Source organism: Chenopodium album, chromosome 16 (genome assembly GCF_948465745.1).
Source record: "Chenopodium album chromosome 16, dcCheAlbu1.1, whole genome shotgun sequence".
Classification (NCBI taxonomy): Eukaryota; Viridiplantae; Streptophyta; class Magnoliopsida; order Caryophyllales; family Amaranthaceae; genus Chenopodium; species Chenopodium album.
In genome coordinates, this window is record NC_137849.1 from 32585886 (window position 1) to 32610271 (window position 24386).

Here is a 24386-nt window from a genome sequence, read left to right on the forward strand (position 1 = left end):
AAATGTTTGTTTCATGGTGCTATTTACGTGATATGTAAAACTGACATATCAGTATGTTTACTCTTGTAAATTCTTGTATAAATATATAATGTTGGTATAATGTTTTTGAAAGTTCAGAATACGAATCACATAAAAGCCATTTGACATGAAATTGCAATTATATGAAATTTCTGCAACGACGTATCAGGATATTACATCTTACTGAACATTGAACATACTGTATACATCACAATGGAAGGATCTTCACAAAGCTAACTACAAAAATCTCTATGCTTCCCATTTCTAGCAGACCACCCAGAAGCCTACTGTAAATTATGAAGATGGTTGGAAGACTTAGAACTGCTTCTGCAATAGACTCAATAAAGATACAACTAGTTTTGTACATTATCACGCAGGCATTTGTCGACTGTCGTGTTGCCTTCCTTGTTGGAGGTCAGGTGGTTGGTATGCCTTGGCTTATCCTTCCCATAAAGAGAAAAGGCGTGGCCACCATTTGGCCCTAAGCTAATTTTTTGAACCCAACATCTACAAGATAGAAGACGTCAACTCTTACAAAAATAGCGTTTGTACTTTGTCTACATATTCTTTAAAGTGTCATCGTCGGAATCTTGAGGATTTTTTGAAGCAACAGTGTGATCCTTGAAGGAGGCTGCGGCCATTTCCCTCTCTTGTAAGGAGCCTAATTTGTCATATACCATAGCCATCAGATAGTAAGCCTCCGCAGCCAACTCATGGTACTGCATTAATAACAAATAAAAAAAAAAAACATTACAAGTTATTCAAATCAATATGAGATGTAGATACTTAAAATGGCATGCTTCAGAGTGAAAATAGAATGAAGTGTAAGATTTACTTTACCTCCAAAAGTTCAAGCTCGTCACAGGCTTCCTTCAAAGGGTTGAGCACTGCCTCTGGTGTTTGACTCACTAACAAGAGATTCAAACCCAAAATTAGTAACATCTAGACACAGGTCAAGCAACATAGTTGGCAAGTGCAATAAAGACAAAATTTTACTGGATAGAGGTAATTCGTTTCCTGGAGTACAACATAATCGTCTATTTTGTCTCTAAGACAAACTAAGATTCATCCAACCTGGGAAACAAAAGGTTCCTCTGGTTTCTCGTTGTCATAAACAGGCAACAGATCTTAGTGCTGCAGTCATAACCAGCAAGGCAACTAATTTTCTACCTACGTTATTCATTATAACTTTCGTAAGAGGTGTAAAGCCAGCGTATCAAAATCTATTGTAACAAAACATAAACCAGCCAGCTAGCCCAAACTGCCACAGATTTCAAGAGCCATCAACTAAACTGTTCTTTTCAAACACGGAAAAAAAAAGAAAAAAAAAAACAAACAAAAACAAAACAAAACAAAAAAAACAAAACTAGTGTTCCCTTTTTAGGCACCCTCTCAATTTAATCTACCAATTTTAACATGCAAATGCATTTTAATGGAATGTGATGTCTGCAGTCTGACTCATGCTCATATAAACTAGATAGTGATGACCAATAAAGGTCCATAAAAGTCTTTAATTTGTTTTCATAAAAGGAAATAAGATATAATTCATTCTGTGGAAATACCTTTGAAGTTTGAACTATCTGCATGATTTTGGCATCAGCTAATGCATGTGTATACGAAAATTTATCTATAATATTGAAGCACTTGTTTCAATTTACTGTGCACAATTTTCACAGGAGAACAAGGATCTTAGCAAGTCAAAAAGACAAACAGGCAGAGAAAGAGGTAATACCTGAATAACTTGCATCAGAGAGATGACATTTAGCTTCAATAATATGTGCCCGTGCACGGAGCTCCAAACCTCCATGGCCAAGAATCATCGGGAAAATTCCATGAAGGAGTGACAGTGCTCTATGTGCTTCAGTTGGTCCAAACGAGAGCCATAACTCAGCCAGTGTGAGGGTTGCAGATGCTTTCAGAAGGTCCAAGTTAAAAGACTGACAAAACAGTATACAAGCCAATGCATACGGAAGGCCTAGGGTAGCATTTCCTGATTTCTGTGACAGCATAAGTTAATAAACTTCAATCAATTTTCCTTCTTACAGATAAGGTACTTATTATTAGAGCAGACAAAGGACATGCAAGGAGGGGTGATACTAAAATAAATTAATCCTAAGACCAAAGAGCAATTCAAAAAACATAATATTGGCAATACCAAACTTAGCGACAAACCCCAACAAAGAAGAAAACCCATCCAAGAGAGTTACTTATTATTGGTGATAACAAACTTAGAAAAATTAAACCTAAGGGTCTAAATTAACCCAATAAACTTAATTAAGCGTGTGGAAACTCCACAAGAAAGTAACAATATCATCTGTAAACTACAAAGGAGACACCATCACCTCAGCCTTAACTCAATGAAAACCATTCATGAAACCAATACTTCTCCAAGTTCTCCCATGGACAAACAACCAACTCAGATGATCGACTGCCAAAACTGATAAGATGGGAGAGAGTAATAACCTAGCACCAAAGCAGAAGATACCATCCACCAACACAAAATATACATGTAGATGAGACTTACAATCTACCTTCCCTGCCAAAGATCAAAAGCCTTCTTATCCATCACTATATACCAAAACCTCTTATATAACTTAACATAAAGCAAAATAGAATCAAGCTACCCAGCCTTCTGTAAAACATTTACACCAGAACATTAGCAGAAAGCTTCAATTAGCATCACCTATTCTTCTTTCCTTATTTTTTCAATCAGGCTAAAGAAGGTTATTTCTACCTTTAAGAGGGCGGGAAGGAGATCCAAACAGCATAAATAAATTTGACAAGTGCAGACATCAAAGAGGACAAGAGGTATAGGTCACACTTCTAGGCCCTATTATATGATTGCCACACATAGAGGTTTTAAGGGTTCCTATACTTCCTAAATTTCAACAACATAAACTATGCTGGCCAGTCACAACAACAAATAGGCATACAATACAATTCTATGTAATAGATATATGAATAACACAAATAGCTTCAGTATGTATTTGGTACCTTGTGGATTTCAGCAAGCAACAGCAGAACTGTTGCATTTTCAACTTGCAAATTGAACTTGTAGCAAGTGCAAAAAAGAGATTGTGCAACCTGTGCTGCCTGCAAGCATGACATCTAAACTTAGTTTGGGTAACAATTAAAAAGGAAGGGAAAGATGAGGGAGAATTAAAAAGCTAGCATTATCATTTTAACAGTTGAAGAATTATATTTACTTAAGAAAATTTGGATACCCCCTCCCTTTCCATTCCTTTCCTCTCCAAAACATGCAAACAGAAAACCAATCTCTTACTCTCCCTCCCCTCCTATTTTCTCCAAATCTCCTCTTTCTAAGCTCCAAGTGCCACTAATAAATGTTGAAACACAAACGTAGATACGAATGTCTGATTCACAGCTCCAACCAATTAAACATAGAGCATAATTTGGTAATTGCAAGAGTTATACCATGAAACCGCACAAGCAGCCAGTATCCACACCCCTCTTCCACGGAGGTTAAAACACCTACCTTAAAAACCATAGATAACTCTTGGATCCTTGCCTTCCAGTTAGATTAATAACATCAACAAATTTCTTAGTTAAACACGGCAATGACAGCGTCACTACTTTGTAGGCACCAAAATGCCCATGTATGTAATAAGTGATAATTGAATACATTTATGATAAATTAAGAGTAATGAACACTTTAAACTTTGTTATATGAGGTCTAAAGATCCAATTCAATACTACTATCTGATGCTACAATGTCAAACAGTGTAAGACCCATCACCTCTGACCTTACGATGTACCTAAACCATCTACTCCAAGACAGTAATATTACACAAAGATGATAATGATAAGTTTTGTAAAATTAGAGGATTTATTACAAGTGGGGATACTCAACAGAATGTTTGAAAAAGATCAAGACATAAATTACAAAACACCACATTACAACAAGCCTAGTAAATAGAACTATGGAGGGAAAAAAGTGAGTTTTAACCTGGCTAAACTGGTTTGCTGCTAACAATGTTCGAGCTCGGCAAAGGCTTGCTTCAGTCTTAATATCTACATCAACACCAATCACAGGGGAAGCCAATGCACCAAGTTCATCACATACTTGCTGAGCAAGCTTCAAATGTCCTCCGTATAAGGGACCCAATAAAAGTGAGGCTAGCTAAAAAGCTCTTTTTCAGATTAATTTAACTGTTACTGTTTATAAATTGTATTTTTACCAAAATAGTTCGAAATACTTCTCTGGGCATAGAGTTTTAGGTGATAAAGTATTGAAATGGTATCAACGACTTCCTCTGTACTTATTTAATTGCAATGCTTACATTTTTTGCATTATTCAAAAATTTTACTTTAACTAGCCTTAGTGATTATGTGGGATCTTGTTAGATTCATCTTAATGCATATTTTTTAAAAATTAATGGTTGAAGTTGTGCATTGGCAAGGGGGTGGAAAATAGATTTGTTGCAACTAAATAAAAACAGAGGAAGTATTGTTTAATAGGAAAGTGGATTTTAGAAGTAGATGTGATAGAAGATAATGAAGTACTCCCTCAGTTCTCTTTTGTGTTCTACTGACATTCCATTTTAAGCCGTTCTTTTATGTTCTATCACTTTGTTTTATTCTATTTATGGCATACACCTTTTACCATCTTACCACTTCAACCTCACAATAATTACATTTTTCATACTCTCTTACTTTATTCACCTTGTTTTAACACAAACCCACCTTTTTACATTCTCTCTTACTTTATCTAACACCCACTCACATTCTACATTCATTATATTGTGTATCTATAGTAAGTGACTAGAACATAAAAGAGCAGAGATAGTATATTTTGTTTATTGGATGTGAAAAAAAGCAGGGCCCTAATTTTTTGATAGTGGAAAAGGAGATGTATCAAAATATTAGGAGGGCCTATGTAAATTCGAAAGTGTTCAAACAAATTTGGGACGAATGGAAAAAGAAAAGTGTTTAAATTATTTTGGGGCAGAGGGGGTACTTTGATCATAAAAATTTCTACAGAAATATTGTTGTATTATTTATAAATATATTCTTATATGATCAACCATCTGTAATTATTAGTTTGTTACAAATTGAGAATTAAAGATATTAATGATCAAATTGCACATTAGCAAGTGTAAAAGTGTTGCAACTAAGAAAAACAAAGTATCACTCTAAATCACAAGGACGCATGCCACAAAGAAGAAAAACCTATGCAAGGCATGTTCATGGAGAAGCTGAAGCTTCAATAGCAAGACTCTTGATTTTGAAATGACATGGAACTTCTTCTCAACTATTCCGAATGCAACATATGCTTCTGCACAAAATATACAGCAAAAGTTATAATGATGACTGTTATATCTTTTGAAAAGTAACGGTATTTTGATCAACAACAAAGATTACTATAAGAACAGCCAAGGAAAATAAAATGATGCTCCAAATCGGAAGACAGCACACATATACTATAGTCAAGACTAAAGAGTACTTCTAAATATTCAACTGAAGAGCTACTTATATGAAATCTTACCCCTGTAGCCTTTATAAGCAGCAAGTTGTTGGACAAGCTTCACACAGGCTAAAGCAAGATTATCCAAGCTGATGCAGCCCAAGGGACATTGTTAATAAACAACAAAACAGCTTTATACTACATATTTGCATACATGAAATTAGTATAATCAGCTTGAGGGATAGATGAACATATTACCTTGAAGCATCAGCAAAGCAAGTGGCATAAATTAGGGCATTCATCCTGGCAAGTGAGTTGCTAACAGCACAAATTGAGAAAGCAGATAACAGACAGGTCAAACAATGATAATAACAGCAATAAAAATAAAAACAAACAAAAATAAAAAACAAAAATGCACAAGATAGAATTCTAGGCTTGGGGATGAAAAACCAAACTGAGTAGAGGAGAAATAAAACACAATAGCCCACATAGAGTGACATCATTAACCCTCACCTGCCATACATCTCCCATGCTGTGGTGCGAAGTAAGAATGAGGAACCAAGTTGTTGTAGCACAGATTTAGGAATTGAGCTCTGTTGAGCACAAAACTCAAATGTACTACAATCACTTCCTGAACCATTTTCTGAGTTTATCATTAGAGGACCCATTGGCTTAAGTGGGTTCTTCAACCATGCCGTAGCAAAATCACCATCACGAGACACTGCAGAGGCTTCATTACTAAATTCACTGACCACATGGGAGCTTAGCCTCAGTTCCTGTATATAATAGCATGAGAAAAAAGTGTTAAACCTTGAAATACCAAATGGAAAATTGAAAAGCAAAAGTTACTGGAAATTAGCATGATACCTGAAAAACATCAGCTGGACGTGTTCTAAGGCTAACAGATGCTTTGGGACCAAAAGATAGCATAGATCTTTGGACATGCTGCACATATATCACAAATACAGCACCTAAGTAAATTTGCAAAATAAATAGTTTATTCACAACATTCAAATCTACAATTGAATTGGAAAGAAAATCATTAACTCAAAACAAAATTTATAGAGCTGAAAAGTGAGAGGCTTCACTCATGGTTCAGCAAAGCTAGGACTGTACTTTAGAATGAACTACCCCAACATTAATTTAGATACTATAAGTAGCAAGAGTATAGAAGGACACCAAACTAGTAACACTTCATTTAGTTTGTTCACAATGGGACATGAAATTCTTATTTCTGGGCAACAGTTTCTCATTTACCATCTATACGTTCTTTTTCATCTGCAATATCAATTATCCATCTAGATATGGCACATTTATTTAGAATCCTTCTCCAAGTAATGCGGATAATAACTTGGGAAACACAAGACCACAATACCTCTTCACACCTGAGGCAAGTCAAGGAAGAGGAAGATACATGAGCTCTTCCTTCAAGATATTGAGAGTTTTGAGACCTCTACCCCAGCTCTTAACTACACTGAAACCCCTTTTGTCTAAATAACTAATTCATACTATTACTTAACCAGTATTCTTCAATTGAAAAAAGAAAGTGTGATGTGTAAATCGAGCTTTTACTTCAAAAACTTGAGAGCAATAGCATAGCTATTTTCAACATAGGAGGATCAGCTAAATAAAAAAAATTAAAAACATATTTCTATTTCCTTATAAAATATTATACACATAAGAAAATCAAATTGTTGAGAGGCTTACAAAGTGTGTACAAAGACTACAGACAGCAAATGAGGGCTCTAAGAAAATGGCATGTGTATAGCTCACCTGTTCAACCACCAACTAATATAGATCCCTGCAACTGTAGAGTCTTCTCTAGTCCAAGAAGGACGATCTAAAACTGAGTGCTCTTCTCATGCACCTCCAGAAATATGCAGCCCGGCTCAGACACAATTACAAAAGAACAAGAAAGACCCAAGCCTAGGTACCCTTGTAAATAAGAAGAGTTCTCAAGTTCAAACTGAAACCACAGTTACAACTTATTCTATAAAGGCATAGACTGTTAGCTTTTCAGCTCAGCAGAATGCAAAAGGTTTCAAGCTCAGCAGAATGCAAAAGCTCAACCTAATTTAATATGATACCATATTAACTTTCTAAATTACATCCTTTTTCCTCCGCTAGATAATTATGTTCAGCACACTCTTGCTTAACAAGTCAATCAGAACATCAAAGATTTGGAAGTCAGTTCATTTCTTACCCTTTCATAGCAGTTAGTTTAAGTTTCTCTACACAGGCTACCTTTGTATATGGCATTGATAATCAAGAATCTAGGTCAATCTAAGAAATTCAACTAATTTAGTTTGTGTATTAATTTAGACAAGTACAAGGGCGAATAATATACAGATCAAAGAAACACATGAAAAAAATAGTGTCAAACTTAAACTCTAAATACTCTCTCTAATGCATACAAAATTGTAATATTTGCAACTATCACACATATTAAGAATCCATCAATTCGGTTGAATTTGCAAAAGGTAATCATGCTGTTAAGCAGCATATATTGCATTACTATTAAAAAATAACTAGATTTTAAATAAACATGTAATGTAGTGTTGTTATTAAGGAATGACTAACATTTTGAATGAAAGGAAATTGGCTAACATGTTACACACTTTGTATGGGAAGGAGTATATGTTTAACTTAAACAAAAAAAGCCAAAAAAAAAAAAAAAAAAAAAAAAAAAACAAGGAGTCCAGGAATTACATAGAAAAGCACAATTAATACAAATTATTCTAAATTCTTACCATCAGGTCAAATTTTGCCATTCCTAGATGGTTTGCAGACACTATTGGTGTCAGCTTTAGACCTTCTGATCTAGCAAGAGCTCTTCTTAATAGAACATATAACTGTTGATGGATGGTTAGAGAAGAACCAATACTAGTCATAGGTGAGTAAGATGATCCAAGTATCCTTGAAGCACTTGTTATACCAAATTCGGACAGCAAGTTGCATATAACTGTCAATGTATAAGCAAGGCATGCATCATTGCTGTGCTGCAAGGAAACAGAAGGGTTGTTAGCCCAATTAATTTTCAAGACAGCAAATTTAAAAAGAGAGTTGTAGCTATTGTAAATGAGTTACATGATATGCCCAAGAAATGCAATAGTAGATTTGCATGAGCAACAAGCTGACTCCCATGACTGGACTATTTGACGTATAAGAGGCAAAAGGTGTAGCAATCAGCTGTCTTCACTACCATGACGTTGAAATTGTTGAAGAGAAATGTGTTTAGCATCTACTAGTCCACATGCTCCCAAGAAACCTCTGGAATATCACTTGTTGACGCACAGATAACTATGAGCACTGTTTTAGTGTCTGCTTAATTTCTGGATACCAGTGCTCCCCCATTTTGATTTTTTCTTTTCTTAGTATATAATTTCTTTATCTATAAGAAAGAATGTGAGCATCCCTATTCAGCTATTGGTGTTTTAGGAAGATAGGGAAAAGATTTAACTTAGGCACTAAGTGTCTAAGTTTTATAAGCATTTTGTACAGTGTTTAGTTAGAGAGCAATCCATCATTTCCAAAGAAAAAACGCAACTAATAAGTTGGTTTAGTATAAAGAAGAATTTATTGTTTTAGACAATAGATCCTTAAAAACTTGCAGCCATTTTAGAATTACAATTATCCTTGTACAAATGTCTAGAAAAGTAGAAAGGAAGTTTGTCATCTAACGGGTACTTTATATCATCTAATGAAAGCTAATTTTATCTTTATCAAAGAAGTACCTCAAGAAACCCCAAAAATCATTGTAGATAAGTGAGAACAGAGGACAAAGAAAAGCCAATGGGCTAGCATATGCAGGCCTAGAAGCACAGTGAAATTAGCACATATTATTTTACAAAAGTAACTTAGATAAAAGCCCCTTTACCTGCTGAGAAGCACGGACTGCTTCTGTTAAAGCCTGAACATTAACAAGAACAAGTAAGCAAAAAAATCTTACTTAAAACAATGTTAGGTAAAAAACATGTGTTCAAGTGTACATACTTCTAGAGCTAATTTAGGATGGCCAAAGTGAACATGCATCATTCCACAACATAACAATGCAATCTCATATTTCCCAAAGCAGTTGCTTTCAGTGGAAGATGAAGAAAGATCAAAACCTTCCATCCCTGCACTTCAATTCCATACATATAATGTCAGCTCACTTGTACAAGACCCAAAGAAACTTTTCCTATAAAATAAAACTAGAAAATTTTTATTCACTGTTACAGAGACAAAGAGACAAGAGAAGCACAAACTCTAAGAGATATCAACCTTGATAACAGGTCCTGGCAGGATTCTTAAACATTTAAAAAGATTGTACTGATGAACAGATATTAGCCATTGTGTTAGAATCCAACCTCCTTTCCATGTTTTAGATGCTTTTCTAGGCTTTAGTATAAGTTTTCTAGGCCTTAGATGCAATTATTGCTTTACTGTCAACCCGTCCAACGTTAAATGGGAGAATCTTGTAAACGCAAACTAAAGCTCTTTAGAGAGCAAGTGATTAATGAATCCAAAGGCCTTCTACCCGGTGTTGCTTTGCTTTCTTATGCATGCGTTGTTGTTAGACCTTTATAGATATTGTGTTTTGCATGCATATTAGCACCTCATACTCACTAGACGCTATAAGAAACTCGTGATTTGGTCCCGCTGGTTTTCAAATAGATATAAAGAATGGATATAGATGAACAGAAAGGGAGACAGCGGATCTCCTTAATGAAGACCTCTACTCGGACGGAATTCCCGAGAAGGCTAATCTCATCTATATCCATTATTTATCTAATTTTAATCAACCAAAATCTTCTTTTTTTTAATTCACTTTTAATCAACCAAACCCTACTTTTTTATTCACTTTTAATCAACCAAACCCCATGATCTTGTGATTTATATTCACCTTTAATCAACTAAACTTCACTTTTTTTATTTTTTTTATTCACCATCCTGAAAACATGTGAAACAGGCAAGTGAGAATTTTATTTAGGGACAAAGGAATAGTTCTACTATAATTTCCATAATCCATCAATCATAATTACAATGTTGATCTCTTAATGAAAATACCCAAATAACAAGTGCAGTCATTATAGTAGGTTCAAGCAAGAAAACATAGCTATCCCAACAAAGAAAGCTAACAAAAAGACTCGAGGTGAATATTTAACAGGATAGAGTGATGCCCAACATGCCATTGAATGCTCACCTATGATCAAAATAACGGTGAAGATTCTCCAAAGCACCAGAATAATCATCATGATGCAGCATGTTTAAATAGCGCAAAAAATGGACCTGTTTAAGGAATTAAGGAAATGGATACAATTAGCTTAAAACCAATCTTTGTGATACAACTTACACCTGATAAGGCAATATTACCAAAAAAAAATAGCTGTCCCCTCCAGGAAAAGATCAGCATACAAATACTTACACGATGTAATTCAGGAGCCAATTTATGGAGTTGCTTCAGATCAGATTCTAGAGTATTTAGAGGAAAAGAACTTCCGTGCCTGGAACATGCATACCTCTCAGATTTTAAGAAACAACATAAATGAAGAAAAATGACATTAAACAACAAAAATGCATACTTTTCAATTTCATCAGCTTTTTGTAGCAAGTATCCGTAAACTTGCCAATTTGAACGCAAAAATTTACCAGCATTGTCATCATCTGTATCCAGTGCATCAGTTTCTATAAATGGGCTTAATTCTTTGGCTTTAGCACTATGTTTCACGGCCGAAGAAACCTCAACACCTACACTTAAAACACCAACTTTCTAAGTCACCATTTTACAAATTTACATGTCTTCTTTTCAAATTAGCTATTGACAAGAATAAAAATTTAAAAGAAGCCTCCATGCAACCAGTTACAAATCCTACAATGTCCATGACAAATCAACAACTCAAACTTACAAGTGCGACTTGCCACATAGTCAATTATTTTACAAAAATGCTGTAAAGGATTTCGGGCTCAGATTCATAACTGCGAAGAAATTAGGATGGATAGGCCGAGACTAATAGAGAATTAGACATCCACTTTTCTGGATTGCTATGGCAAGTAAACTAAGCCTAAAACAAAGCATTTACTAAGCAAGATAAACAAAGTTTCTATTGTCGTCAAGAAACTTTCAAACAAAGCTTGTAAAACATATTCCTCAGTAGTTGGTTATAGGTAGAAAACAGTCATCAAGGAAACTTATAAGAAGGCACAAACAAGTTAATTAAGGTATTGAAAAAAAAAAAAAGCAGCACATAGAGTAAATAGGTTTTGGAAAAGCAAAAGAATCCCCAGCAAAGGTCGTGTTTCATCTCTTTAAGAAGCTTACATATATATTAGAATTGATATAAGGAGTAAAGTTCGTTTGATTTCATTACAATATGTTTCAGAATCATACTTCCATACTTTTAGCTCTAAATATCTATTTTGTAGTCTGGTCAAATACATGTAAAGAATGATACAGAATGGTAGGCAATAGCAAAGTCGAAGAGGGATTTTTTCCCTTTTGGAAGGATTCTCAGCTTTGTCAAGTACTATGACATCTCGCCATTAATGATCATCAATTTCTTCATGAAGGATACCTAAGAAAATCCAACATGGAACAACTATTTGCAGCTCTAGTGCTTTCTATGTATAAAACTACAGCTATCCTGTCAGACAAATCTCATAGAAGCTGATATTTTGATTGATTGATTAATTAAGCTACCTATAAGACTTGAAACTTTAGAAGCAGAGATGCATTTAAATAAAATAAATGAAAATAAAAATAAATCCAGTAAAAACGCCATAGCCCATCTATTTTTGTTGCTACAAGCAGACAATAAACTTACCTTCAACCAGCTCATCAAGGACTTTTGGCACATGTAGATGGAATGAAATTCCTTTACCAGCTCTATTACTTGTTTCAGCTTTTTCAGTAGCTTCCTGAAAAGCAAAACTATCCAGGTCCATCTTCTCACATTCCACTAATCTCTCGGATTCATCAGTACAGCCATCTAATCGAGTCAAATCGAAAGAAGGAGAACCAGATAGTACTTCTTTACAGTATGATTCTAAATCTGACAGCAGATGACATATTCCCTGCATTAGAAGGACAAAAATGTACAGCAAAAGAAATTATCAATACATTATTCAGAAGCATTTTCCTTAAGCCCTTCTATCACTTCAGTAGTTCACACAAGATACATTGTAAAGAATGCAAACAGAAAGACAGCATCAAGCCATCAACAGAGAGGGAGAAAAACAAAAGTAGTATGATTTCTTAAGACCAAAAGGCACAAAGAACAAGCATGAGACAATGGAGAAGCAGGAAGAAAACAGGAAAATAAACAGATGAAGAATTTGGTTTTCTAATGTCTAGTCTAACTACCTATATAAAGAGGAACTTTATATTAACTGCAATAAAAATTAGAATAATTAAAACACATATTGAGGATTTAAGATAGATTAGTAGATTATTTTATATTAAACCATCTGAGATTACTCCCTCCGGTTTTTTTCAAATGCATCTCTTGGATTTGTACACTAATCATATATTAACCTTGACTTAATTTTTTTATTGATATATAATAAATATATGTCCTCATGTAATATATTGTTGGATTAGTCACAATGTCTTCATTAATATTTTTTTTTTTTTTATAATTTTTACTAATAGCTAATTAAAGATATTGATGGTCAAAATTGTGTCCCGGCATATGCACTAGTCAAATTAATGCATTTAAAAAAAACGGAGGGAGTATTAAGTAAAGTTATCCGATTATAAGGACAATTCGAAATTTTATACGAAGTAATTTTTTAACCATTACAAACAGCTTGAAAATTACTTTACAATGTGTTTGGATAAAAAATAATTGAAAAAATTTTAAAAAAAAAAAAAAAAAAAGGGGGGGGGGGAGGAAAAGAAGGTAAGGGAGGGAAGAACGATAGTTTTACTTTCAATTTTTTATAATTTAACCCTCCCTTTCTCTCTCCTCCAATTCCCTTTCAATACTCCATTTCCCATCCCCTCTTTTCCTCTATTTCCTTCGATTCAAACGAAGGGTTAGAATAAGATCAATAAGTAAAATGCTTAAACTTATAGAATCATCACCCCCCCCCCCTCCCTCTCTTATAATTTTAGGGCTAATAAACTAATTACTCCACACCATTTTTTTTTTTTAATCAACTATATAAAAAGAGGTGATATGTGTGGGACTTTCATTATTCATAATTGAATTAGAATAATGACTCTTCAATGTATTTTATTTTGTGAGAGGTTAATGATTGATGACTCTTTATAATACAACACAATTTAGGCTCTAAAATACAAAATATACAATTATAATTAGGAGTGCCGCAACTCCCTTCACTGTACATTAATTCGAATACTTATCCACGTTTCAGTGCACATAGCTTTAGGAATACATTGTAGTTGGGTTTCTATTGGTATTTTAAACAAAAAATTAGATGTGATAAGAGTTAATAGGGTATTTATTGTTATTTTAGTGGAAATTAGGTATGATGGGAATCAGAGTGACATAAGATAGGAGTTCTGAAAGGAGAAATATAAAATATTATTATTATTATTTTTTTTTTTTAAAAAAAAAGGTGCGACACCATGGTGGTGGTGTCGCATTGAGGGGGGGAATGATGTTGATCAAAAGAGGTAGAGGATGTCACTACTCACTAGTGGATTTTGGCTTCATGGTGGAAGGAGAAGGAGCAACGTACAGAGAATGGGAGGTGAATTTGGTGGCCAAAGATTTATTAAAACTTCATTTAACTGAAAAAAGCTTAATTGTCTTAAGAAAAAAATATTGTTAATAATTTCAAACAAGTCAGCTTTCCAACAAAAACTTTATCTGCCGATGGACATCTTGTCAATACTTGCATTTAACTTAATCATTGGTGTTTTTTATAGTATGCAGAAAATGCCGCGCTGGCATCTGCACCTGCATGATAATTAGGCCATTCTCTGCAATTTTTCCTGAAGAGTTTTATAAAATCTCTAATGTTGGCTGCTCAAATTTGATAACCAAAAAAGACCAATTATTACCTCAAAGGATAGTTCATTGAAGGTAAGTATACACCGCCGCAGAAACATTCCAAGGTTGCTGCTAGGGTCCAGACTAATCTGATCATCTTCTATAACACTCGAGTCTTGACCCCCCAGGATGCCTAAAAGAAGTGCATCCATTTACAAATTTTTAGGTTCATGATTCAAAACAGAACCAATTTTAACTTAACTTTTGACAAAAAAAAAAAAAAGTTAATTTGCTAAGAAAGGCTAATAAGAAAATGAAAAGGACTCACCTTGTAATTCAGTGAAAAAATTAAACAGCTCATCAGGTGATGACAATGATGATAGCCTGTGAGTTAATCTCTGGTCTAGCATACCACCAATTTCCCGCAGTTGAGATAGAAGTTTATCTAGCTTTTGCTCCATTATATCATCATAAGACTGAAAGAAAGATGTAATGCCATCAATCAGTAATATGTTCAGTGCTAATATGTATGCTGAAGAAAATTTGGACCAAAAACAAGGCAAAAAACACACGGAGTATAAAAAAAAAATAGAGATAACTCCGGAAATTGCTAATGTAAATGAAAAGGCAATGATAAATAAACACACATAAATTTATAAGATAATATAGAAAAAGTATGTGAGATTTCACCGAAGGATAATACGTCTTTTGTAATAAATTGAACAACATCCTAGGAAACATAAATTCAGAGCACAATAAGGAACTAATGACATAGTGAAATGCAATCCAAGATAGAGAAAATTAGATGGTATATCTTGCTGCCATCAAATTGAAAGAATTACAAAAACACACCTTTGGAAATGGACAAGAGAACCAAGGTAGCACAACCATGACACCAACTAATAATGGAGCTATGTGTTACAATTTACAAATGCAAGATTAAGGACAAGATTCAAATTAAAATAAGAACCTAAATACAACTCAAACCTGAAGCCTACAAATGAACCCCGTTTCAAGCGCATCCCCATCAGCCCATCTTAGTTCCTTAGATTCAATTCTCCAGCCTTCTATTCTTGCGGATTTTACTAAAGAAGACTTAATGAAAAATTTTGGCACTTTCACCATTGGAGGATCAGCTTCAACCTCATCTTATTCTAAAAAGTTTGATCGCCTTTAAATTTCATTAATAAACACCATAAATTGCGCTGGCAATCCTATCAGATAGATCAATTGTCCATCATAAATGTCATTCCCTCAACATAGAACAGGAAATCAACTCTTGTGGGAAGCAAATAGTAAAGAATCGCATTCATTCCCTAACATACAGTGACAAAAAGTCACATTTGACAGCAATTAAAACAATTCTCAAGATTTTCAACTTTCAATAACAACCCCCATCCAAAAGATTAAGGTTAACACAAATCCTGAGTAACATTTAAAACAAACTTGTAACAATTAGTTTAATTAAACATTCCGATTAGATGTACTGATAATCTGCCTCTTACACTCACAACACCGAATTCAGCCCCTTGGCATCAGCAATCAATAGATTACAAGACTCAGACCTCAATTACAATTACAGTCAGAATTTCAACAAAATAGCCTCACTAACATCATCTCAAGTCCAATCAAATTAACTGGTACCCAACTAACATGAACTAAACATCCCAAATCAAATAAACAAATAAATTAGCACAAAAGGTTATAAATAAAACAAAATAAAGGGTGGAAGATTATAGTTCCCAATTATGATTACAATCGAATTTCGACATTTAGCCTCATTATCATTATCCTAAGACCAATCAAATTAAAGGGTAGTCAACAAAAATTTGAAACAACAACATCCCAAATCAAAAAATCACAAAAAATCAAAAAATTCGAAGGAGAAGTGACTGTACCTTAATCAAAGCAACCAAAAACAAACCGAAGGAATTGTGATGTGAAACAGAAGAAAAAATCTCAGGAAGAAAGAATGGACCAGGAGTTGCATATATTTGAACAAGGATACACACTGAAACTTTATGCGACGTTACAGTGAATGAACTGCGAAGCTGCTTCAGTATACCCGCCATTGATTTTTTTTTAAAAAAAGGGGGGAAATTCAGAATTTTTTAGGGTTTATCAGCAGTAGCATTTCCAGCAAAATGCGAGAATTCAAGCACCAAATTTGAGATTTGGGAAGCCCTAATTAAAGTTTCCAAGCTTCAGGAATAACGATGAAGAAGTCTGGCGCGACCTTGAGAGTTTCACTTCCAAGTTCAAAAAAAGGTCTTGGCTGTGTCTTGGCCGCTTCAGATGTAACGCCACACATCAGATCACTCGCTATTCTTTTTTTAAAAAAAAATGAAACAATAAATTCAGTTATTCAAGAGAGTAACCCCTTGTTTTTATTTAAGTAACCTACATACGATAAGGTAACCCCATTTGCTTATCACTGTAAAAAAAAAAAAAAAAAAAAAAAAAAAAAAAAAAAAAGAAGCAAAAATTAAAAAACGCTCAAAGTGGGGAATCGAACCTAAAAACTCCAACAAACCAACTGGGCTATCACTAACATCATGATATGTAGGATAAATATTAGATATTTATTAGTTATTCTAGGGGGGCCAAACTAAACATTACATATATCACCACTTGGGCCACAGGGGGCCGGGCCTCCACCAGCCCCCCTGGCTCCGCCCATGCCCTATTACTTAACTAATTGTCTTATATGTGATTATGTGAAGTGGCCACATCACGTGGCTAGCCACATATAAGATTTTGTGTTTGTGTTTATCAAGGGGTAGCATTGTACTTTCATCTGAGAAAGTAAGGGCAAAGATGACATCTGCGGAGGACGCTACTAGGTGACTCTAAGTGACGACGTTACCTCTCTCTTAGCCTCTTCTGCTAAATTCTCTCTCCTCCTTTAATTTCTCTATCCTCCTCTCTCCTCTAATTTCTCTCTCCTCCTATGCCATAGTAGCTCAATTGTTCTACCATACCACTCGACCATTGGAACTGGGCAATTAGTAATGGTAAGCATAATCTAAAAATGGTAAGCTCACTTATATATAGTAGTAATTTTTTTTCCAAGAATGAAGTTGTTCTTAGCTTTCATCTTCCTCAGCTTTAATGGAGAAGGAAACATGCACATACTTACTCTCAAGCATCGATCTTTAATGGAGGACAAAGATAAACCTTACCCTTTAGGGTTAACCATACCCTTAATTTCACTCTTTTCTCTTAGGGTTTTCGTTTAATTGACAGCGGAGCCGCTGGAAATTTGGTGGTGGAAATGGTGGTTAAGCTCACAAGCTTGTTGACATTGTTGAGTTCACAAGCTTTGTTCCTCCATTGTTAAAGAATCTCAATCTAATAATCTAAGAAAGTTTTTTTTTTTTTTTTTTTTTTGGTTCATCTCATTTCCTCACTCTGCAAAAAGTTTCTTTGACGGGGTTATTTTGGACGTTAAATTCATCGTTGACAAAGAAACTTACTCACAGCTGGCAACTGAGCAGAAATATATTTTTAATACCACTTTCCCGAAATACGAGGCAATGTGTGTACGAGATTGCCATTTGATCAACAAAAAACGTTAATCAAATTGATTAACCTGGGCCTCCTCGTTTTTAAGGTAGCTGTTGAAAATTTAATCTATAGTTTTAAATAAAAAATATTGATTTTTATATGTAACAGCTAGTCAATCGCTAGTTTACTAAACACTCATACCTAAATTATTTATCTTCACACCTTGTTGACAGCTAAAAGCTACCTACATATCTAACAACTACCTTCACAGCTATATTTAATATTGTCGAACACGCCCTAATACAAGTAGCTTTTACGGGTAATAGCTATCACTGTTCTATTGATAACTTCAATTCCTCGGTTTTTTTGTAAAAATATAATTAAGTAAATTCTCGTTAGATTCATCACGATATATATATTTTTAAGGAAAAATTATAAAAAATAATTTTAACTTTGCTGTATTTTCTTTTAATAATCTCAACTTTGAATTATTCTGGAATAATCCGAACTTTAGGGGTTGTTTACTTTGTTCAATCCCAAACTGGTCAACAAAAGTCAATGACATATTATATCAGGCAGAGGAGATCAACATTAGTCCAGCCTGCTTGCCCCGCCCGATCCGGCCCAAAAATAGGGCGGGTTTAGGCAAGCCTAAAAATTTGTTGTTAGTTAAAAACTCAAACCCGGCCCAAAAAAGCCGTTTTGGCCCGAAAAACCCGCTATTTTTTACAGCTGTAGGTATAAATGTATGATATACTATGGTAAAGCCCGGCCCACCCCGAAATTTTGATCACCTTTAATATCAAGTTACTTGACATGTGTCAAGTCCTGAGTAGTGCAAAAAAAAAAAAAAAAACCAAAAATCACAAAAACCAACCAGCCTCCCCTTCCCCAATCGGCCCACCCTAACTTCCACCACCACTGCCCAGCTTGACGACCATCCCTCACCGGACCATTGCGTCCCCGTTTTTCTTGGTGTCGTTGTTTTCCCTTGAACCACCACCCCCAAATTTCCAATGCAACTAGTTGTCTAGCCGCCTCGTTTTGTGGCGAGAAATATCTCGAAAAATCAACTAATCATATCATAACACGTGTCATGATTAATCCTAATTACTAATAGTGTTAACAACCGTTAGTCATTAAGGACATTTGGTGAATTTTTTAAAAGCTTGATGGCATTAGGTGAATTTGTGAAAACTTGATGGCATGTGGTGAATTTTTTAATAAAAACTTAGTAGCATTTGTGAATTCGCCATTTATTCCTAAAGCAAAATTTCATTTGATTCCTGTTGAATCTTGGTGAACTACATAGTTGTCCCATTAATGAATTTTACCATGCTTTCTCAGATTTGTAGGAAGATTTTGAATTAGGGTATTTTTTTTTTATTTTATGTATACAATAATTGATTTCTTAACAAGTGGACCTTCTAATTGTATGCACTATGCATGGTTAATTTGGTTTTGCTGCCATGAATGTTCACACCCCAAAGTTTGTTTTACTACTGAAATACCGTCGGGTGTACCAATTAAAATCTTGATAAATTGTAAAAATAGCCCTATCTAGCTTGTTTTGAAGATGATAAATCAGAATGAAAATGTAAATTGTCACAAAATTTTGTGATTGATACAAGTGCACTTGTACCGTTGTACGATTATATGATAAAAATAAAATAAGATTTGAGCTCTAATATTGAATTATGATATGACATTGCATGTTATTCCTCTAAATAAAATTGGTATTAGAGAATCAATAACATAATACTAAAACAGACACCGGAAATGACACATTGAAGGATTTATGTCTTCGTCATGTGCAATTCCTAGATATATAAATGGATCAAATTATGGAGATAATTAAGTTCATACATTTGGGTCGTCGTTATATCGTAGCTAGAGGTACTAACGATCTTTAGGCTAGTAAAATAGGCCAAAACCCAATTGGACGGATCCTATAAGGTCACATAAAGGGCCTAGATCGAGCACGAGAGGACGAGGCCATGATGGGCCTCATCCCCTAGCATGGCCGGCCATATGGAGGAATAAGGAGGGTATTTTCTGGGCTTCATGACTTAGTGTAATACCCGTATTTTTTTTACGATTTGATAAAAGTTGTAGTTGTATTTTATAATCTATTTTATTATTTGATAAATTTTTATAAAATTATAAATTTTTTTTTTTTTATCTTGTTGAAATATCTTTGTATTTAAATCTTTTTATCTCTATAAAAAAAATAATAATAAATAAATAAAGGGGAGCCGCCGGTTCCTATTTTTGTGCGTGGGATTCATTGTTGTTAAAAGTTTTGTTCCATTCACCAATCTCCATTAGCTTATTTATTAAATTGTAATTAAAGAAACCCCACGAGATGTTTGTACTAGGGCTGAGCAAAACTACCCGAAAAACCGAAAACCCGAAAAACCGATCCGTAACCGTTCCGAAAATTAGGGTACCCGATCCAATAACCATAACGGTTCGGGTACCCGTACCGATAATTTGTTATCGGGTATGGTTATGGGTATCATTTTAAAATTAACGGTTACCCGATCCGATCCGATAAGCATTTTTTTTGCTTTTTTTCCCTACTTAAATCTATTAATATAAATCTAAATTTTTACTTTACTTCATAATCACTTTATTATATCAATGATTAGTAATATTATTAATAATTTAGTCAAGATCATATGGTATTGTTGTTAATTAGTTGTAAATTATATCATAATAACTACGTAATTAAGTATAATTATCATTATTGGATATCTTATTGGGTACCCGATAACCGATCCAAAAATCCGGGTACCCGAACTTATCGGTTCCGGTTATGGGTATCACTTTTAGTGATTTTGGTTATCGGGTACCCGAACCGTTAGTACTAACGGTACGGGTACCCGTCCCATGCTCACCCCTAGTTTGTACAATGAAGGCGAGGAATTGCGACGTCACTCAATCTATTCCTTGCTTTGAATATCGTAGTTTAATTTGATAGTATTTCATCGAAAGGTAATCACACGAGTCTTAATCTTTAGAGTTGTTTGATATAGATTATTGTTTTTATTGATTGTATATCGTATTATTGCGTGTAAATTTATGATTTCTTATTTGTATGATCAAGATTTATATATGTGTAATTAGTGTGTTGTATTATTATATGATTAATTGTGTTATTATTTTTAGGGATTTCATGTTGTTGCTATGGGGAGTATTGTTCTCGAGGTTTTAGGGTTATTAATGCAGAGTATTATTTTTGGGTTGTGAGTTAATTATTTTTAGGTGCTAGTATTATTGCCCTAAGAGTTGAGATGCTTATGAATTGAGTTGATCTTGTTATATTATTTGGGAACATGTGCCATTGTTGAGTTATTATTATTAGTTTGTGAAAGATTACTTGATCGATGTATGAGATCAAAAGGTTGAGTATTATTATTTTGTTCTTGGTTTGAGGCTCGACGTTATATAACTTAGTCCTTGGCTTGTTGGTAAGAGGGTAATAATCATGAGTTAAGAATGAGGTCCCCTACAGTGGGAATTGGCCCGTATGTGGTCTGGTTCAAGGTGTTTTCTAATTATTGAGAGTATTCAAGTTTTTATATTTGTTGATTTATTTATTCAAATTACCCATGTCCAAGGCTAGGTATTACACAAAGAGCATGGCACACTTATGGGATATATGAGTTATTTGAGTAAAGGTTTGTATTATTATTCGAGGTTGGGTTTGACAAAGGTTATTTCCATAGTACAATGTGTAATGTAGTTTCGAACTACATTGTTTAAGTGAGTTAATTATATTAATTATTCTATTATTCTTTGTGTTATGATAAGTGGTTATTACTCAGCTTTTTTGCTGACGTGTATGTTTGTTTGTTTTGCTACTTGTGTTTGCAGCCATGTCTTTTTCTTATGGTGGCCCTGCGACGATCTATTATGGAATTTGTCCTTAATGGTGAGCAGTCAAGTTGTTTAAGCAAGTTGATCAAGTGATCGTAGCTAAAGGAGCTCAAGTGTTTCGATTAGTATGCTATAACGAGTTTGTAAAGTTGTATAAATAGCTCACTTAGATTTATTGGGTTATATTATTGGGATTTTGTAAGCCTTAACACTTGACAGGTTGTTGAGTGTGGCGGTAATACCTCCGATTTAGGTGTATGCTTCCGCAATTTTATTTAAAGGTTGTCTATTTTTCCTTTATTTATTGTTTATTATTAGCTAGTAAATCGGGGGTGTTACACTTAGTCTAATTATAATAGGATTATAAATAGACTAAGTGCCTAGGGTTTTCAAGAGAGCAATTCAATGATCAGTTTGATCAAACCTTTAGCAAACACGAGGCCAACCCCTCTCAAACTCTCTCTCTCTCTCTCACAGCTCTCTCTCCTCCTCAGCGCAAGTGTTGGTGGTTCGTGGTGGTCGGTTCAGTCCATTAAAGGTGGTGATCGCGGTTTTCCTCTCACTCGACCAATCTAGTATTGGTGGACGACTCGTTTGAATCCCGTGGACTAAGTAGAGGATCAACGCTTGGGGCTCTATTCTCTCCCTGATTTGTCTGTCGAATTGCTACGTGGAATTCACGCTTCAAAGGTATGATTGTGTGTCTTATGTGTTATGCATGCGATCTTGGGATTAGGTGCTTTATGAATATGATTCATGTTTTTTCGCATTATAGTACCTATAAAATCTTACAGTGGTATCAGTTAGCCTCTTGCATGAACACGCTTGATGATAATAATACGATTATTTGAAGCCCATGTTCTTAATTTTATAATCAATTAAGAGGGAGAAATTAATTTAATTATGGTTCAATTATTATATTAATGTGATTAAACTTTTGGAATTGATTAAATGTGGTTTAATTATGCTCAAATAGTCATGAAGAGGACCGAAAATTCACCCTAGAGTATTTGAAAATTTCAAACCCTAACCCTAATTTATTCGAAAATTCGATTTTTGATGCTTGTTTTGGTTGATTTTGTTTTAAATATGTTTCATAATTTTAATTAGATTGATTTATGCATGAAAATGTTTTGTGTATGATCATCGATTTAATTTTAAAAATTAAAATTAAATTGGGATTAATTTTATGATGAACCCTAATTTTAATATTGAATGGTGATTTAATTTTAAAATTTAGACTGATTTAATTTAATTTTAATAATTGTTATTTTAATTAAATTAAAAACTAATAAATAAATAATTATCATTTAAGGCCGATAGCCGCAGCTGGGTGGCGCAGGCGCGCATCCATGGCGGCTGCCGACCTGGGGGTAGTCCAAGAGGGAGGGAGGGAGGGCGAAGGTCCGGGTGGCTGTGACAACATCGTGCAAGAGTTGCACAGCGGCTTCAGATGGGCTTCTGCTGCCGCCTTGCGCGGCAGTGGCTGCTGCAAAGCAGCCACCCACCATGGCTAGCCAAGGCTGGTCGCTCACGGTGGCCTACAGCACAAGTAGTAGCTGTTGCTCGCTACTACCCTTTGCGGCAGTGGCTGCGTGAAGCAGCCAGCTAACCACGGTGGCCGGCGAGGGTGGCACACGATTTTTCAAAAAAAATTATTTTTATTTTAAAAATATTTCAAGATAAAAATGATTTATTTTTTGATAAAATAAAATTAGTTTGAAATAAAATCTTTTATTTGGGATAATATCAAATCTTTCAAAAGTTGTTTTATTTGATATTATCCATATTTATTTTGTTAATTTTGGTGATTATCCATAATTAAAGTGGTTAATATTGGATAATATTTGTTAGGATGTTCTGAGATATTCCAAAAGGATAATAATTGATTTAAATAATATGATTATCTAATAATTAGATTAGGATATAATTGATTCTAAAATTATTTAATTGGCTAGTAATTAGGATAGAATCTCTTAAAGTTGTTTGGATAATCATGGAAGATTAAATATGATTTATCTTTCTAGATAAAAATAAGATTTGATTCCATCTCATGCCTAAATTAAAATATATGATATTTTATAAACGGTCATGAATAATATAATATATTATCTAATTATGATTTAAAATATGAGATATTTTAGGAAATGTGTTGACTTAATTATGAACATTCGATGTTGTAATTTAGACAAGCATGTTAAGTGTTTTATTATATGGCATTTTATATAATATATGATATTATGTTGCTATATATAGACTAGTATGACCCATAGATTCTAAATACGATCGCGCATCGTGATGTATTTTTGTAATCTAAATACGGTATGCGAACCGTTAAGTATTTTGTAACTTTTAATTAAAGTAAATAGATCAGTTTTTAGCCCATGAAGTGAAGGCCTAAAGGAGCAAGGTGGATAGAGATCCATGATAGTTCAAGTGGGAGTATTTTTATTTCTAGTTTTCTTCAGACTAAGGGGCCAAACTATGTCATGTTTTATTGCATGATGTGTTAGATTTCACTAAATAATCACAACAGAATAAATCTAGGTCCCAGTAATATTGAGATTGCTTTTCCAATTAAAAACCCAATAAACCTTTGATATTTATGATAGGCC

The 24386-nt window shown here is 34.2% G+C and overlaps 1 pseudogene across 1 annotated transcript; it reads right to left on the minus strand.

The window, feature by feature from the left end:
- Positions 1 to 499: 499 nt before the first annotated feature.
- Positions 500 to 16804, minus strand: LOC145584084 (anaphase-promoting complex subunit 5-like; annotated as a pseudogene). The gene is made up of 20 exons (XR_014100332.1): positions 16281 to 16804; positions 14711 to 14858; positions 14454 to 14575; positions 12247 to 12496; positions 11008 to 11173; positions 10851 to 10929; positions 10629 to 10714; positions 9437 to 9566; positions 9321 to 9353; positions 8194 to 8442; positions 6311 to 6388; positions 5957 to 6219; positions 5702 to 5761; positions 5525 to 5592; positions 5210 to 5314; positions 3986 to 4128; positions 3013 to 3111; positions 1751 to 2015; positions 859 to 926; positions 500 to 737 (listed from the first exon to the last, which is right to left on the minus strand). The product of XR_014100332.1 is annotated as an anaphase-promoting complex subunit 5-like (transcript).
- Positions 16805 to 24386: the final 7582 nt, after the last annotated feature.